Source organism: Pinus tabuliformis, chromosome 5_1 (genome assembly GCF_031772625.1).
Source record: "Pinus tabuliformis cultivar Carrire ecotype Pingquan chromosome 5_1, CPIR1, whole genome shotgun sequence".
Taxonomy (NCBI): Eukaryota; Viridiplantae; Streptophyta; class Pinopsida; order Pinales; family Pinaceae; genus Pinus; species Pinus tabuliformis.
This window is the reverse complement of record NC_142305.1, coordinates 180309245-180322760: the sequence shown is the minus strand read 5'-3', so window position 1 is coordinate 180322760 and position 13516 is coordinate 180309245. Positions and strand designations below refer to the sequence as shown.

Below are 13516 nucleotides of genomic sequence, written 5' to 3'. Positions count from 1 at the left end.
CTATAACTAAAGGTTGTCCGGATGGATGAAACATATTTCTTGGTTCAAAAAGTATTGGCTAAAAAATTTTATCACGTGATTTCTATAGAAATACTTTGTTTAATTGATGCATAGAAATACTTTGTTTAATTCATTTGTTTAATTCATTATAGATCACAAAAACTTTAATATAGAAAATAACCAAAAATATTAAATCATATCCCCTATTTACTTTTTACAAAAACTCTGTCAAATGCACTAACTTTCTATATTTGACTAACTTTCTATATTTGAGTACTGCAAACAATTGACGCATGGAGTTCACAAACTTTAAAAATAGAGAAATTAGAGGCGGGAAAGCAGTGGAGAACCCTCTTTGGTACCCAGTCGGAGTTTCTGCATAGTTTCAGGAAAAAGAGAGAGCCGGAGTTGCTGGTAAACATCTCTGTTCCAATTCTTGTGACCCAAGTGAACAGCTGCGTCAATGGCTGCCTTTAGGGTTTCGTCCGAATTATCGTGAACAGAGTCCACCAGACCCGCTTTGTGGGCCATGGGAGCAGTGTACTTGCGTCCCCCAGCACAGCTTCCGTCAAGTAACGACAATCAGCCTTGCTCCTGATGATAGACATTGCTCCCATTACTCCTGTGGGAGGAAATTCGATACCAACGTCTACCTCACTCATATACAGAAACCCTCTGTCCTTCCTCATGAATCTTGTTGAAATCTAATTTCAACGCAGCCGTACGCTCCCCAAAACCGCCAGCAAAAACCACAAACCGGTTTAAAGATTTCTCGGACCGCCTACCTGCAGAGAATGGTTTTCGTACACAAGGGCCCGAGAAAATGTGGAGCTGACACGTGGTTCAGCCCTGACGTAACGCAACGTCATTTTCTCGGAGGTTAACGTTCAGCACTTGTTGGTCTTCCGATATGGTTATCCACCGTCGGATCTGCTCCACTTTCCTCCGCCGTTGATCACATGGAGCTGCATACGGACCCACATCAATTCAATGTTTTGCGTGGAGTAAAAGGTTTATGGTTGACCGCCGTAGGTAAAAGAATTTAATGGTGGTACGAAGATTTTGGTGAGGCTCGTTTTAATATGGGTATGGGCGCATATGCTCTTTAGTTAAGTTTTTAAATATGGGTATGGGCACAATTTATTATATGTTTTTTATATATATTTTTCATATACGGCATGTATTAAAGTTTAAAGTCGTATGTAATAAGTTTTATTTTATGAGTGTTGACTTTTATTAATGAATGTATATGGCACACGGGAGGAGAGATATATGTATATTCACAGCAGCGTAAAAGATGGATGGGGCGGTAAAAGGAAAAACACACAGCAGTGTGTAAAAAGACAAGAACCAGGTGATGTAATTTTTGGAGTAACGAAAAACCATGTGTGGTTTTTTGCACAGAAGTGCATAAAGAAAATGTTGCAGTGAATTTTGTAAGCCTGTGTAATTTTGTTTTTCACAGCAGTAAACTTATGTAAATCTTTTTATTACAACAGTAAGTTGTTTTTCACACCAGTGAATATAAAAAGGATTTTACAATGGTAAATCTTTGTATCAGGTTTTAATGAATAAAATCTTTTATGGTGGTGAAATACTCTGTCTCTCAGTGAAATTTTTTTTTGAGTCTCTCTGTGCATAAAAGATCCTGGAGCAAAAGAAACAGAGCATTGCCTCTGTGTGTTTGAATATTTGGTTTTTGGTATTTTCCCCATTCAAAAAAAATACCCAACAGTGGTATCAGAGCAGGACCAGGCTCTTTAAAGAAGTTAAAGAAGCTGAAGGGAGAAGGTTGTTGCTGCAGCAAAACTTCTCAGGCAGACAGAAGACAGTCAACAAAAGATTAAGGTACTCCAAAAGTTTTTTTTTGTGTTGCTGAAGAAGCAGTGATTTGCTTTAAACACAGTCAAGGATTTAGAGGCATAGATCAGAATACAAGGAATGGCCAGCACAAGCACTGGTATGGGTTTGTTTAACACCCAGCTCCCACAGTTTAATGGGAAAAACTATGACTACTGGGCAATAACCATGACAACCCTGTTTGCCTCTCAAGACTTATGGGAAATAGTTGAGGAAGGTTTTGAAGAACCAGCAGATGAAACTGAGTTCAATGCACTAACTCAGGGAGAGAGAGATCAGCTGAAGAGCAATAGGAAGAAGGATTCGAAAGCCCGTATGTTGTTGTATCTAGCAGTAGACCAGAGTGTGTTTCTAAGGTTAGCAGCAGCTAAGACAGCAAATGAAGCATGGCAAACCCTCAAGACAGCCTATCAAGGCATGGAGAGAGTGAAGACAGCAAAACTACAATTGCTGAGAAAGGATTTTGAGAACTTGAACATGAAGGAGTCAGATAACATTGACTCATTCTTCACTCATGTGATTGGTGTAATCACCCAAATTAGAACTCATGGAGAAACCATTGAAGATAGAAGGATTGTGGAGAAAATATTGAGGGTCTTACCCTCAAAGTTTGATGCCATAGTCACCACCATCGAAGAGACAAAGGATCTCTCAAGTTATTCAGTTGATGAGCTACATGCATCACTGATAACACATGAGCAGAGGTTGAGTAGGAATGAAAACTCATCTCTTGAGCAAGCCTTCAAGACCCAGATGTCCTTTGGAAGAGGAAGAGGTCAAGGCAGAGGAAACAAGAGAGGAAGAGGCAGAAGCCAGAACAGAGGTGGAAGGAACAGCCCAGCAAATGCACAAGGAAGAGGCAGCAATCCAAATCAGAACCAAGGCCAAGGCAGCAGCCAACAAGGAGGACAATATCATGCTCAAGGACAAAGGTATGATAAATCTAATGTTCAATGCTATTACTGCAAAAAGTATGGGCATTATGCAAGTGATTGTAGAAAGAAACAGCATGATATGAATAGTAGACAAAATGCAAATGTTACAAGAGAAAACAACAGTCAAAATAATGTCCTGTTAGCTTGTAACATGGCTGAAACACATAGTGAAGACATATGGTTTTTAGACTCAGGTTGCAGCAACCATATGACAGGGAATATAGCCCTCTTTTCAGCCTTAAATCAGAATTTGAAATCAGAGGTCACACTAGGAACTGATAGTAAAGTGTCTGTTATGGGAAAAGGGGAGGTAAAAATATTTACAAAACAAGGAGAAAGGAAAACCATAGCAGATGTCTACTATGTCCCCGGAATGAGATGTAACCTATTGAGTGTTGGACAGCTTATCCAAAAGGGTTACAATGTTTACTTTGTAAATGATGTGTGCACCATCATGGACATACCACCCAGCAAAAGATGCATTGCTGAAGTAAAAATGACAAGGAACAGGATGTTCCCTCTCAGGATAAGGGCAGATTTGAAAAACAAAAATGAAATTGCAGCAGTCACCCAAGAGGCCTTTCAAAGCGTGCCAAAGGATGAGAACTGGTTATGGCACTTGAGATTCGGGCATCTAAATTTTGGAGGTCTGAATTTGTTGAGCAGAAAAGGAATGGTAAAAGGATTACCATTGATAGAGAAACCGGACAGCCTATGTGAAGGCTGCATTTTGGGAAAACAACACAGAGAAAGTTTTCCATCAGGGAAGAGCATAAGGGCAAAGGCACCCTTAGAGATCATCCACTCAGATTTATGTGGACCAATGCAAGCTCCATCATTAGCTGGCAGCCTATATTTCTTAACATTCATTGATGACTGTACAAGAAAGACTTGGATATATTTCCTTAAAAACAAAAGTGAAGTGTTTGAGAAATTCCAAAATTTCAAGGCATTTGTTGAAAACCAAAGCGGGCTGCATATAAAAGTTTTGAGAACTGATAGAGGAGGTGAGTATATCTCAAATGAATTCCTTAAGTTTTGTAGAGAAAATGGAATACATAAACAGTTCACAACTCGGTACACCCCACAGCAAAATGGAGTTGCTGAAAGGAAAAACAGAACCATCATGGAGATGGCAAGGAGCATGTTGAAGGCAAAGCATTTGCCAAATGAGTACTGGGCTGAAGCTGTACATTGTGCAGTGTATATTTTGAACAGGTGTCCTACAAAAGCAGTGATGAACAAGGTGCCAGAAGAAGCATGGAGTGGGAGAAAGCAAGGTGTTACCCACTTGAGAGTTTTTGGATGTGTGGCCTATGCACACATTCCAGATCAGCTAAGGAGGAAGTTGGACAGCAAAGGGGAGAAATGTTTATTCATTGGATACAGTGAGGGATCCAAAGCCTACAGGTTGTATATTCCATCTAGCAAGAAGTTTTTTGTGAGCAGAGATGTTCAATTCATTGAAGAGGAAGCTTGGGATGGAAGCATAGAGAAGACAGTTAATGTTAAACACTGTTTGTCTCATGATGAAGATGAAGAGGAGGTGGCTGAAATGCATCCCCAAACAGCAGCGCCAACACAAGGACAACAAGGAACACCATTGAGGATCAATGAGAGTGCTTCTCCAAGCACACCACAAGGAGGAAATTCAAGTGCATCTTCAAGCACTTGCACACCAAGTGAACGAGGTAAGAAATTTAGAAATCTAAGTGACATTTATGATGAAGGAATGAATTCCTTATTTGCCTTGTATTGTCATGTTGATGATCCTATTCATTTTGAAGAAGCTATTAAAGATAGGAAATGGATAGAAGCTATGGATGAGGAGATGAACGCCATAGAGAGAAACAAAACATGGGATTTGGTTGAATTACCAAAAGGCAAAGAAGTTATTGGTGTGAAATGGGTTTACAAGACCAAGAGCAATGCTGAAGGCAAGATAGAAAGGCACAAGGCAAGGCTGGTTGTCAAAGGGTACAAGCAGCAGTATGGGAGAGATTATGAGGAGACTTTCGCACCGGTTGCAAGAATGGAAACCGTGAGAGCAGTGCTGTCCATAGCAACACAAAACAAATGGAAAGTCTACCAAATGGATGTGAAATCAACATTCCTAAATGGAGTGTTAATGGAAGAGGTTTATGTGGAACAGCCTCTCGGATATGAGAAGAAAGGAGAAGAGCACAAAGTGTGCAGATTGAAGAAAGCTCTTTATGGGCTGAAGCAAGCGCCAAGAGCATGGTACAGCAGGATAGATTCATATCTATTGGATAATGAATTCGACAAGTGTGAAGGAGAACCCACAGTCTACATCAAGGAAAAGGATGGTAAGATTTTAATTGTTGTCTTGTATGTTGATGATGTGATTTTCACAGGTAATGATGATCAACTCATTAAGAATTTTAAATCAGTCATGAAGGATGAATTTGAAATGACTGATATGGGTTTCTTGAGATACTTCTTAGGCATAGAAGTAGATCAAAATGAAAAAGGAATTTTTATATCTCAAGCAAGATATGTAAATCAAATTTTGAGCAGATTTAAGATGGAAGAATGCAAGGCAGCCATCACTCCCACAGTAATGGGATTAAAACTCAGCAGAGAGGACATCAGCAAGGATTTTGATCCTAGCTTGTACAAAAGTATTGTAGGCAGCCTTATGTATTTAACAGCAACTAGGCCTGATTTAATGTATGCTGTTAGTTTAATTTCCAGATTCATGGAGAGGCCGAAGGAGGCACATTGGCAGGCAGCAAAGAGAATTTTGAGGTATGTCAAAGGTACCAAAATGTTTGGAATTTTATATCATGCCTCAGAACATTCAGAATTGGTTGGATACACTGACAGTGATTGGGCTGGAAGTGTAGATGATCGGAAGAGCACTTCCGGTTATGTTTTTAATATGGGTTCAGGAGCCATTTCATGGGCTTCTAAGAAGCAGTCCATTGTAGCATTGTCTACAGCAGAGGCTGAATATGTGGCAGCTATAGCAGCAGCATGTCAAGCAGTGTGGATGAGAAGAATGTTGAGAAGCTTAGGCCAAGAGCAGGCAAAAGCGACAGTGATCTTTTGTGACAATAGCTCAGCTATTGCACTGTCAAAGAATTCAGTGTTTCATAAGAGAACGAAGCACATTGATACAAGGTTTCACTACATCAGAGAATTAGTGAACAATGGAGAAATTGTCCTAGAACATTGCAGGACTCAAGAACAGGTAGCAGACATCTTGACAAAGCCACTTGATCAGAAGAGCTTTGAATTTTTGAGAAAGTGTCTCGGTATGACCGAATGCCCAGCTGTTGAAATTAAAGGGGAGAGTTGAAATCTAATTTCAACGCAGCCGTACGCTCCCCAAAACCGCCAGCAAAAACCACAAACCGGTTTAAAGATTTCTCGGACCACCTACCTGCAGAGAATGGTTTTCGTACACAAGGGCCCGAGAAAATGTGGAGCTGACACGTGGTTCAGCCCTGACGTAACGCAACGTCATTTTCTCGGAGGTTAACGTTCAGCACTTGTTGGTCTTCCGATATGGTTATCCACCGTCGGATCTGCTCCACTTTCCTCCGCCGTTGATCACATGGAACTGCATACGGACCCACATCAATTCAATGTTTTGCGTGGAGTAAAAGGTTTATGGTTGATCGCCGTAGGTAAAAGAATTTAATGGTGGTACGAAGATTTTGGTGAGGCTCGTTTTAATATGGGTATGGGCGCATATGCTCTTTAGTTAAGTTTTTAAATATGGGTATGGGCACAATTTATTATATGTTTTTTATATATATTTTTCATATACGGCATGTATTAAAGTTTAAAGTCGTATGTAATAAGTTTATTTTATGAGTGTTGAATTTTATTAATGAATGTATATGGCACACGGGAGGAGAGATATATGTATATTCACAGCAGCGTAAAAGAGGGATGGGGCGGTAAAAGGAAAAACACACAGCAGTGTGTAAAAAGACAAGAACCAGGTGATGTAATTTTTGGAGTAACGAAAAACCATGTGTGGTTTTTTTTTTTTGCACAGAAGTGCATAAAGAAAATGTTGCAGTGAATTTTGTAAGCCTGTGTAATTTTGTTTTTCACAGCAGTAAACTTATGTAAATCTTTTTATTACAGCAGTAAGTTGTTTTTCACACCAGTGAATATAAAAAGAATTTTACAATGGTAAATCTTTGTATCAGGTTTTGATGAATAAAATCTTTTATGGTGGTGAAATACTCTGTCTCTCAGTGAAATTTTTTTTTGAGTCTCTCTGTGCATAAAAGATCCTGGAGCAAAAGAAACAGAGCATTGCCTCTGTGTGTTTGAATATTTGGTTTTTGGTATTTTCCCCATTCAAAAAAAATACCCAACAAATCTGTAGTCATGGGCTAACGCCAAAATGAATCCCCCTGCACAAGCATGCCCGCAGATGGCGGCAATTGACGGCAACTTCAACCCCATGATGGCTGTGAGGAGCTGCATGAATTTGACGTTGAGGATCTGAAATCGATCATCTCTGCTGCTGCTGCTGAATTGAAGAACCCATTGGAGATCTAATCCGTTGGAGAAGAATTTCCCGTCGTTTGTTGTGATAAGAGCAGAGGCGAGGTGGGCGTTTTGGTTGACGTGAGCCAAGGCCGAGAGAATGGAATCGATGAAGGTAGGGTTGAAGCGATGCTCGCCTTCGCCTGAAAGAGTGAGTATGAAAACGCCATCCTGCTTCTGCAGACTGCACATTTTTCAGCTCCGATTGCAATGCGCTTATGTATGCAAATAGTCTATGGAGACAACCGGATTACCCAATGGAATCGATGAAGGTAGGGTTGAAGCGATGCAGGAAAGTGTGAGTATGAAAACGCCGATGGAATCGATGAAGGTAGGGTTAAAGCGATGCAGGAAAGAGTGAGTATGAAAACGCCATCCTGGGATGATGATGATGATGATGATGATGATGAATTTTTTCTATAAATAATAGTGTAGCTAGATGATGATGATGAATTTTTTCTTTTTTAATAAATAATAGTGTTATAAATTAAAGCCGTACACAAATTTTAGAAAAATTGGTTTAAAATTGCGAATTTTCACGATTTTGGGTGTATCTGTGTTTTTAATGGCGTTGAATTTCACTATAAGATTAGATTTTTTGAAAAATTGGGCTAATTTTAGACTTAATATACCTAAATTAAATGGTGAATTAATTCATTCCGTTCCATGTGAATTTTTATTATTTTAATTTTATTTTATTTTCCATTTTAATTTTATTTTTTTCTATTTCTATTTTTAATTAATTTTTTAAATTATATTTTGAACTAAAATAATAATAAAAATAATCGAGTTGTTTTAGTGAGATTTTATTGAAATCACAAGTTTGATAGATAAACCTTGCACAATCAAAGTGCTCTAGGTGTTTTTCAAGAGATTTGATTGAAATCACAAGCTTGGTGGATAAACCTTGCACAATCGAAGTGCTCTAGGTGTTTTTCAGGTGCTAAATCCATATATACAGTGCAAATCAAGGTTTCACCTCAAAATTTTCAAAAAATCCCACTAAAGACAACTCCCAAAATAATAGCTAAAAAATTGAAATAAAATAATAAAAAAATTGATTGTGCGAAGATAACAAAAAATATACAATATTTATTAAATTTCATTTGTCTATATAATTTTGTTATTCCCAAAAAAATTGGAACCTCTATTTCAAGTCTTTAAGTGAGACATTTTGAAAAGCTTTCAAGTTTGTTTTTGGATCCAAGAATCCAATAGGGATTCATTGAAATCACAAATCAATGTAGCACTTAAAACTACTCCTCTCAAAATAGACATTGATAGAAAAAAATGATTAACTACCATAGTTAACATAGAGTTAAATCTCATTCCTTTATATATGAAGAAGATGAGTTTAGTCTCACCTATCCACTTAATATTTACACCTACTGGTGTGTCTATTTTGGAATAGGTATTTCATAATTTTAATCCAATTATCAATCATTATTAAGAGGATGGTCGTGGTTTAATCTCTATGGAATATTCTAGAATATTCTTAGTAATAATCATAAAAATCAAATGTTGAGATTTATCTCAAAATTAGTTATTTCTTTTTCCCTTTTACTTAAATTGATTAACTAAAAATAATATCATATGAGGATGTGTCAAATGAACATGAATTATGATCTTTTGGACATATGGTATATTAGTATATAACAATGTATATTTACTGGATAATATCTATTTATTGTGATATCAATAAAAATAATGGACAATTAAGCGTAGATACCAATTTTCTTTCCATGCAAAAAGATGGTTTTATTGAAGATAATTAAATAAAATAAAAACTTAATTCAAGAGACAAAAACATGGCAAAAAAGGCTTTAACCGTGATTTTCTATTTACAAAGAACGATGATACAATATAAATACATCAAGCTAAGTCTCAAGATAGTCAGTCTATCTTGGACATGTAATCTCTTAGTTATGTGAATATCTCAACCACACACTATCTAGGAGGCTAAGTAGCAAGAGAGAATCTCTCAACCAACTCCCAAGTATTAGCAACATACTCATTCTAGAATTGATGAGCACATCAAAGATGAGTAGGAATTATATTTTCCAAGTTTCATAATTTTATTATTTTGGACTTATTGATTGTTAGTATGAGGCTAACATTCCCCCCTCAATCATAAGTCCAGAGTAAGAACCTGTTACCATCTCCAAGTCTTCATGCTGAAACTGTTGAGATGAGCCTCAATAAAAAACTACATGAAAAACCACCAAAACTAGATGCCAAAAATGCCTGGTACCATCAACAAGTCTTCATGTTGAAACTGTTGAGCTGAGCCTCAATTATAAACTACTTGAAAAACCACAAAAACTGGATTCCGAAAGCCCCAATATGAAGAGATTGAATCAACTGCAAGTTTGACACATCGTTGAAAATGCTTGACAACTCAATCTAATGTCAAGATACAATGCAAAAGGATCTACCTATCCTTTGCTAGGTCCACTTACCATCCAAGTGAACAAAAATGCCCACAAATGTACTCTCAATCGGCATCACAATCGCTTGTTTACTGACAAATTTTGATTTCCCTAGAAAATTGTGTTGTTGTCGAAATTTTCAGTCTGACAACGATCATCATCAATTCCCCCCTTTGTTAGCTGAAAAGAGAGACCAATTCACTTGATTTTTGAACTCCCCCCCTTAAGATATAGAAGAGTTTCTCTTTTTATTTTTTTTAATTCTTCAAGGAACTTTATATTTACCTTTGTTTTGAGTATTGATTATAGGACCTATGTAGCTTCTTTACTTCTAGATTCCATCTCTAAGGGTTTATTCATCCATAATTAATTGTGATTTTAGTCATCTTCCGCATTCATCATTTCTCTAATAGATTATTTGTCTTCCCACAATGAAGACAAGGATGGAGGTCAAAACATTTACTCTCCATATTACCATTTCTTTTGCAATGGTTACACGTAACAAGGTTTTGGGTATTTTCTAGAAAACCTGCACTTATAAACTAAATTGGTTCTAAGAAATATCGAACATAAAAATTGTTTTATTTGTTGTATCCCAGGCCATGTTGATCTTTGTTGGATGAAATTTCTTCCCAAGGTCTGATCACCATCTTGGAATGACCATTTTCTTGTTGTTCTTCTCACGTGCTACTATTGTTGATATTCTATGCTTGGTTCTTTAAGTCATTTGTATCACATTGAGAATCAATCATCTTTATTAATAATTTATCTGTATTGCATATTGCATCAAACATTTTAATTAGATCTTCAGTACAACTAGTTACATCATTTTCAATTAGTAACACATCTTGTTGGATGAGATCATATGTGTCACAACTTTCATCAACCTGGTGGATTATATCATTTGTGTCACAACTTTCATCATTACATTGAATGAGGTCATTTGTTTCACAAATTGTATTTTTTGTTTGGATGAGGTCTTCTGTGTCACACACTCCATCTATAATTTTTGTACACCTTGCATCAAGTAGGTCTTGTTTTTGCCTCAATTTTATCTAGAGTGCATTAATGATTTGTTCTTTCATATCTAGTTCATTTTGAAGATCTTTTGTTGCTTCTAATTTGCTAGTCATTTGATTAATTATGTTTTGATTTTGCTTTAACTTCCACTCAAGTACTTCAATTTTGTTGTGCAATTCATGATTGCACTCTTGCAATTCTTTAATTTCTAGCTCTACACTTTGAAGATGTTTTCCTCCTTTACCCATTTTGGTCTTTAACATGCCCGCTTGTACTCACTTGCTTGATTATCATGCTCGCTTGATTTTATGGCACCTTAGGGCATCAGGTACTACCGATAATGCACCCCAGAGTTTGATTACTATCTTGAATTTAATGATTCAACTCACCCTCTCTCAAACTAAAATATTACTTTGGATTACAACACTAACCTTCCCTTAAAAAAAAATTGCTTTTCATTCCATATTACAAATCACTCCATAATTACAAAAATGTACACTTATCACTCCAAAATTACAAAAAGAAATTACACATTATCTCTCCAGAAATTCACAAAAAGAATTACACCTTATCACTCCAAAATACAAATCACTTATCACTCTAGAAATTACAAATTATACCTTATTTCTCCTTTAAAATTACAAATTTCAAGTAAAACACACCTCTCTCCATTAACTTTGCCTTTTAATTCCTTTTAAAATTCCCTTAAAAATATTTTATGAAGTCACTTTGAAAATGTGAATTCTCCTTTCAAAGGTCAAAGCATACCTTAAAAGAAATCGTAAAGCACTTACAAATTCCTTTCATTTCTAGATTCCTGCGCCTTAAAAGAATTCATAAAGTACTTACAGAATCCTTTCATTTCTAGATCCCTGCTATTTCCAGTATGATATTGAACCAATATCCCAGAATTTTACTCCAATAACCTCAATCCATCCGAAAGGTACTCCAAATTTTCTCATAAAACAATAATGAAGGACCCCGACAACAGAATCACAATTTTATTGAAGATAATTAAATAAAATAAAAACTTAATTCAAGAGACAGAAACATGGTGGAAAAGGCTTCAAGCCTGACTGTCTATTTACAAAGAATAATGATACACTATAAATACATCAATCTTAGTCTCAAGATAGTTAGTCTATCTTGGACATGTAATCTCTTAGTTGAGTGAATATCTCAACCACACACTAATCTAGGAGGCTAAGTAGCAGGAGAGAATCTCTCAACCAACTAGACCTCAACAAACTCCCAAGTATTAGGAACATAATCATTCTAGAATTGATAAGCACATCAAAGATGAGTAGGAATTATATTTTCCAAGTTTCATAATTTTATTATTTTGGACTTATTGATTGTGAGTATGAGGCTAACATTCCCCCCTCAATCATAAGTCCAGAGTAAGAACCTATTACCATCTCCAAGTATTCATGCTGAAACTGTTGAGCTGAGCCTCAATGGAAAACTGCATGAAAAACCGCCAAAACTAGATGCCAAAAACCCCTGGTACCATCAACAAGTCTTCATGTTGAAACTGTTGAGCTGAGCCTCAATTATAAACTACTTGAGAAACCACAAAAAATGGATACTGAAAGCCCCAATATGAAGAGATTGAACCAAGAGAAGTGAATCAACTGCAAGTTTGACACATCCTTGAAAATGCTTGACAATTCAATCTAATGTCAAGATACAATGAAAAAGAATCTACCTATACTTTGGTATGTCCAATTACCATCCATGTGAACAAAAATGCCCACAAATGTACTCTCAATCAACATCTCAATCATTTTTCCACTGAAAAAATTTTATTTCCCCTGGAAAATTGTGTTGTTGTCGAAATTTTCAGTCTGACAACCATTATCATCAATTCCCCCCTTTGTCAGTTGAAAAGAGAGACCAATTCACTTAATTTTTGAACTCCCCCCCCCCCCTTAAGATGTAAGAGAGTTTCTCTTTTTAATTGTGTTCAATTATTCAGGAAACTTTATATTTACCTCTGTCTTGAGTAGATTGTAGGACCTATGCAGCGTCTTTACTTCTAGATTCCATCTCCAAGGGTTTATCCATCCATAATTAGTTATCATTTTAATATTGTTCTGCATTCAACATTTCTCTAATAGATGATTTGTCTTCCCACAATGAAGACAAGGATGGAGGTCGAAACATTTACTCTCCATATGACCATTTCTTTTACAGTGGTTACACTTAACAATAATCTCTGTATTTTCTACAAAACCTGCACTTATAAATTGAACTGGTTTTGAGAAATCTGGAACATAAAAATTGTTTTCTTTTTTCTATCCCAAGCCATGTCGATCTTTGTTGGATTAAATTTCTTCCCAAGGTTTGATCACCATCTTGAAACGACCATTTTCTTGTTGTTCTTCACACTTGCTACTGTTGGTGATATTTTGTGCTTGTTTCATTAAGTCGTTTGTATCACAGTGAGCATCAATCATCTCTATTAATAATTCATTTGTATCACATGCTTCATAAATTTTTAATTAGATCTTAAGTACAACTAGTTGCATCATTTTCATTTAGTAGCACAACTTGTTGGATGAGATCATTTGTGTCACAACTTTCATCAACCTAGTGGATTAGATCATTTGTGTCACAACTTTCATCAATGCGCTGAACGAGGTCATTTTTTCACAAATTGTATCTGTTAATTGGATGAGGTCTTCTGTGTCATAGAATTCATCTATCATTTTTGTACACCTTGCATCAAGTAGATCT

The 13516-nt window shown here is 36.4% G+C and overlaps 1 pseudogene; it reads right to left on the bottom strand.

Moving 5' to 3' along the window:
• Positions 1–324: 324 nt before the first annotated feature.
• Positions 325–7520, bottom strand: LOC149164014 (enoyl-CoA delta isomerase 3-like; annotated as a pseudogene).
• Between the last annotated feature and the right edge of the window lie 5996 nt (positions 7521–13516).